Source organism: Penaeus japonicus, unplaced genomic scaffold (assembly GCF_977035675.1).
Source record: "Penaeus japonicus unplaced genomic scaffold, GWHDUDI00000001_assembly GWHDUDI00000013, whole genome shotgun sequence".
Classification (NCBI taxonomy): Eukaryota; Metazoa; Arthropoda; class Malacostraca; order Decapoda; family Penaeidae; genus Penaeus; species Penaeus japonicus.
Genome location: NW_028234415.1, coordinates 49,712,470 through 49,718,796, shown reverse-complemented (window position 1 = coordinate 49,718,796; position 6,327 = coordinate 49,712,470).

Sequence of the window (6,327 nt, the reverse complement as noted above, 5' to 3'; positions counted from 1 at the left end):
CAATCATACTGGGTGTCGGACCAGGTCCGAACCCTGGGCCAAAGCCCGTTGTCCTGAGGGGACTACCTTTTCCCTTAACTTTTGGATCAACCTAATCCCAATAGCTAAGAGAGGATAAAATAAAACACGTCTTTTAGTTAATCGTCCTCACCCCCCCTTAGTGGAAGCCTGGTTGCGTTCTCCAGTACCAACTAAGGGATCGGAGTTGTATGTAAGACACCTTCCAACCGCCGAACCTGCCTAGTGCGAGGGACGGTAAGTTGGTGCCCACCCCCCAAGCGAATACAGGAGCTCACAAGGAGACTCCCGTAGGCTCAGGAAAGTCACACAGAAGAATGGAAAAAATTTAGGAGGAGAGAAAAGTTGCGCCCAAAGGACGCCCCAGACTACTGGGCCTCCCTGCCCAGGGGTCACAGCCCGTAAGGGCTACCCTGAGGTAGAAGAGAGCTGCGGGTCTGGGGTGGGGGCTGTCTACTCTACTGTAGGCTCGTGCTACCTTCAAATAACAAAGCACTGAAGGTGCAGGCAAGGCACTAGAAGTGCAAAAAAGTCTGAAACCAGCGTTTACTCGACTAATTTACGCTACAAAACACAGAAACAATAATGCCAAGCAAGACAAGAGGCCCCGAAACCAGGGTAGCTCCTGTGTCACAAGACTTATAATTTATTGCTGCTGCGTTTTTACAAAAATCAGGGTGTGAGGCATAAAGAGTCTCATACACGAGTCGTGTGCCGAAACTTGCTTGCTTGCTTGCTTGTTGGATTTATTGGCTATCAACCAGCGGCACAGGCCAAGGTTATTAAGCCAATGATTCCATTTTATTTTATCAATCTATATAAGGTCATAAAGTTTTGTCTCCTTTAAAAAAGTGATTACTTTACTTATTATTTTTTCGTTGTCTGATAATAAGTTTATTATATTAAATTCAATATTCTTAATTCTAAAGTAATTTTTAATTGTTTGTCTATTATTGTTATATTTGTTGCAGGTTATTAACATGTGCTTTATGGAGAATATTGTATTGCACTATTGGCACTGCAGAGGGAAATTTTTTTCTATATATGGAGTGAGGTGGTTTATTCTGGTGGCATTTACCCTGAGACGGGCTAACACCACCTCCTCCCTTCTATTTCTTCTGTGGGTTGTGCCCCACAGTTCGATGTCTTCTTTAATTTTGTTGGTTATGGTGAGGTCGGTCCACTCACTCTGCCACAGGAGATGGATTTTTGCTTTTATAAAAGAGACAAAACACCTGAGATCTGTGCGGATAATACCAGGCTCCAGATCGCCAGTCGACCCGGCTAGTTTGTCAGCCTGTTCATTACCATGGATACCCGAGTGTCCAGGTACCCATATCAGTTTGATTGATTTATTGGCACTATGCATTTTACGAATGATATTACCCTGTATTTCATTATAGGTGGTTTCTAGTGATTTAATGGCTTTAATTGAACTTAACGAGTCTGAAAAAATGACTATTCTATCGTGGGTCGTCGATAGGGCAAAATCTAAAGCTTTATCTATTGCAAAAAGTTCGGCAAGAAAGATCGATGTATGATTCGGCAATCGAAATCTCAACTGACATTCAGTCGACCATACACCCGCTCCCACACACTCGTCTGTCTTGGACCCGTCGGTATATAAATGAAAAAAGGAAAGATGTTTAATTAGGATCTCTCTGAACCTCTGGCGTACCTCCACCTCCGACACCGTGGCTTTGGCTGATGGTAGCCAGTCTACAACAGTAGAAAAATTGGGTGTTTCCCACGGTGCTATATTTGACTGAACCAGGGTATCGATGGTAGAGAGATCTATACCGACTTTTTCTGTGAGGTCATGGAGCCTATTGCCCAGCGGCTTCCCGCCGCGATACTGGGGCCCTACCTGCCGGCGCAAAACATCCCTGTTGGGATGTTGGGGCTGCCTGGCTACCTTTGCGGCATAGGTCAGCGCAAGCTGGCCGCGTCTAAGACGGAGGGGAGGTACTCCCGACTCTACCTCTAGGCGCTCGGTGCGAGTGCACTTAAGGGCTCCAAGACAGACGCGTAAACACGCATTCTGCACAACATTCAAACCTTTCAGAGTTGAGCTCGTTGCCGAGCCATACACGATTGACCCATAATCTACTTTAGATCTAATCAGGGATTTATATAACATCAGTAAAGACTTTCTATCAGCTCCCCATTTGTGTCCAGAAATGCACTTTAATAAATTGAGTGCTTTTTGACATTTATTCTTTAATTGACCAATGTGGTCTTTCCAATTCAATCTACTATCAAAGAGTAGTCCAAGAAATCTAGCTGAATTTTGAATAGGTATTGGATGGTTGTCTAGAGTTAGCCTGATGTTGGGCTTTCTCCTATGTGTAAAAACCACGCCAATACTTTTTCTAATGGAAAACTTAAAACCCCACTGGAGGCCCCAGTTATGAATCATATCCAGTGCCAATTGGATCTGATTTGCCGAGAACTCTGCATTATTGCTGGAGTGCCATAATGCACAATCATCGGCGTACAGTGAGTATTTAAGATTCCGAGGAGGAGATGGTAAAATGTCATTTATTACACATAAAAATAATGTGGGAGACAAGACACTTCCTTGTGGACCCCGTTTGCCTGGACAAAAATGTCCGAGAAAGTGACGTTGTCAGAAAATAATTTGACAGAAAACGTTCTGTCAGAAATGAAATTTTGGATAAAACAAGGCAAGTTTCCACGTAATCCGAAAGCATAAAGTTTTCTGAGTAGGCCATGTCGCCAAGTCATGTCGTAGGCTTTTTCTATGTCTAAGAATACTGATATCAAAAAATGCTTTTTGGCAAATGCCTCATGAATGTGACTTTCCAGTTTTACTAGCTGATCGAGAGTTTGGCGTCCCTTTCGGAAGCCGCACTGCTCGTCAACTAGTAAATTTCTGGTATTTAAAAAATGCAATAGCCTACTGTTAACAATTCTTTCCATGACCTTGCATAAGCAACTTGTCAACGCAATTGGGCGGTAAGAGATGGCGGATCTGGGATTTCCCCCTCCTTTCAATATGGGAATGATGTGGGCGAAGTGCCATGAATTTGGAAAAGTCTGGCTTTTCCAAATATCATTGTACACTTCTAGCAACTTAATCATGTCATCATGATTAAGATGCTTTATCATCTCATATCGAATCTCATCGGGGCCTGGGGATGTTCCTCTACAGGCTTCTAGGGCTCGGACAAGCTCATTCATTGTTAGATCTTTATTGTAATCAAAAAAATCTCCTGTGGCAAAGTGAATTGGTTGCAGCTCGGCTGCTTCCTTGGTGGTCAGGAATGCAGGGTTGTAATTTTCCGAGCTGCTTGTATAAGAGAACTGCCTGGCGATTGTGTTAGCAATGTCTCTAGGTTCATCATAATTACTTCCCTCATGAATAATATTTCTGATCTTATTAGATGACTTTTTTCTATTGATTCTATTGACTGTGGACCAAACCTCTGATAACTTGGTGTTACTATTTATCGTAGAGACAAAGCTTCGCCAGGAGTCTCTCTTGGCTTGTCTAATTGTTCTACGAGCCCTAGCTCTCGCTTGTTTGTAATTGCGAAAGTTCTCGTTGGTAATATTATTATGGAAAAGCCTGTAGGCCCTATTTCGTTCACATAGCGCCCTGCGGCAATCTGGTGTCCACCATGGAACTCTATGCTTAACGCTATCTGTCGAAGTCTTAGGTATGGTTGCCATTGCTGCATTTATAATACAATTTTGAACACTGTTTACTTTATCATCAATGGTTTCTCCAACAACTTCGAGCTTGACGCTCCTTGTGAAGGCGACCCAATCTGCTCTTTTTACGTTAAATTTGGGTGCTGAAGGCGTCCTCGTGGTGTCGCATGAATATTGAATACAAATAGGAAGGTGATCGCTTCCCAACGAGTCGTCAATGGTGTGCCACAGGCACTTGGCTGCTAGTGTTGAGGAAACCAGTGATAGGTCAATAAAGCTCAAATTACCGGTATTATCGTCTATTCGCGTTGGACTACCATCATTTAGAAGAACCAGATCAGAGTCGTTGATCAACTTAACTACTTGCTCACCTCTACCATTCACCCGTGGGGAACCCCATGATGTATGACGAGCATTGAAATCTCCTAGAATTAATTTATTGTTTGGCAGACTGTCCTGAATAGCAAAAAGCTCATCATATATTAACCTTTTATCAGGTGGACAGTAAGCTGAGCATATAGTCAGATACGTGTTATTGAATTTTACTTTGCATGCGACGTGTTCCAAAGTAGAATTAATCGTCACTTCAATGAAAGGGAGATTCTGGTGGATGTACATGGCGACTCCGCCTCCACCCCTTCCCTCTCGGTCTTTTCTACAAAGATGGTAGTTTCTTAGCGATACGACCTCGTCAGAGACTTGGTCGTTTAAATGGCTTTCTTGTAGTACGATAATATCGGGAGCATAGGACGAGGCTAATAATCTAAGAGAGTTTACTTTTGATCTAAGACTTCGACAGTTCCATTGTATGATGGTATACGCGTTGATTACGTTTTATGGGGTTTGGAAGTGCCTTGTCCGGTGGTTTTTATTTTCTTTTTTTGGGAGGGAGGCGCCTCCTCCTCTCCCTCGCTTCCCGAGGGCCTCTCTCGGGAATTTTTGGAGACAGTAGTCTCCATGGCCTGCTCCCCTCCACCAGAGAGACGCCCGGCGGAGGATGATCTGCTCTTACGAGCAGAACTACCACCAGACGAAGTTCTAGTGGGGGTCGCCTGTACGAGAAGGTGCGATCCGGATTGTGATTTGGTATCGACCTCCTTAAGATGCTGTTTTTGCTGGTTGATTCAGCAATTTCTTTAATTGTCTTATTCAATTCTTTGATCTGATTCATTAAGTCCCTTACCGTTTCTTTTAATTCTGCAATTTCCTGATCTTTAACTGCGAGCTGCTGATTAACACTGCTTGCATTGGAAACAGTGTTAGTTACTGCTGAGGCGTAAGAAGTATTGGGTTTGCTTGTCAAACCTTCCACTTTCTTCTTGGCCTCACGGTAGCTAACATCGTGTTCTCTCATGTATGCTAATGTCTCAGTCTCCTTCTTCAGGCTACTGCAATCAGCAGAGCCTGACTGATGGGGACCTCCACAGTTAGCACACTTGAGTGTCTTTTCCGTGCATTCAGTGGTATCGTGATCTCCAGTACATTTACCGCAAGTGAATTTGTTAGTATCCTTATCATTGCATCTTAATGAGGTGTGTCCAAATTTTTGGCATCTATTACACCGCATTGGCTTTTGAATGTAAGGTCGTACTTGAACAATCTCATATCCGATTTTGACAGTACTTGGAATTTTATTTGAAGCAAAGGTCAAGAAACACAATCCGGTCTTTGTTCGCGCATTCCCATCTTTCTTGGTCATGCAATTTACGTCCACAACGTTTTGGTCATTCATGGCATCAAGAATTTCGCTTTCTTCCATTGTCCTCAAATCCCTGTGAAAGATTACTCCCTTACAGGTATTTGGGCCAACAGGAATAGTTACTTTTACTGTGTAAGGTGGCATCCCGCAGCCTCACATCTCCCAGTCATCTCCCGGTCATCTCCCATCGTCTCGCGCGTTTCGCCTTGCTGTACGATCTTCGGCTGCTACCTTATCTTCTTTTTGTCTGCCTTTTATTTGTTTTATGCTGCGTTTGTTTTATTCGCATTTGTTTGAGTTTGCCCTTTCACTCCATACTTTCGTCTGCGATTCTTTTACAAGTATATTTGTTCACGCTTCATCTTTGAGTTCTTTAACCTGTTATGCTATATTTTATTGTCATTAATTTTTACCCTAATTTTTAGTTATTTTTCCACACCTACAGTGGCTTTGTTTTTGTTTTGAGAAATATCAATTTTACGCATTATTTTTTACTGTTTTAATTTCTCTCAGTTTATTACAGTATGAATGAATAATTTTCTCAGTTTTACTGTCTCCTGATTATGATTTTGTATGATTTTTGTGGCTTTTCTTTTGCATTTATGTATATATTTTATTTTTATTAATCGATGTTCGACGTGGCTTATGACGTCACGGAAGTTATAAATATAAGCCGCGTTGAGCGGGAAATAGATCCATTCTCAGCCAGACCGGTGTTTCGCTATCCTCCTGTGTGATTTTTTTTTATTAGCCGGCCGATGGAAGACTCAGCCCATCGAAGCGTCACATCATCATAATATACTACAAGTTAAGTTCTGTTTCCTGACGGTATTTATTTTTCATAGGAGCTGGACATTATTCTTTATTTTTAATTATAAATATGAACCAGTCTTTATAGATAATACAGTATTATGATGCTGAAGAATATTCAT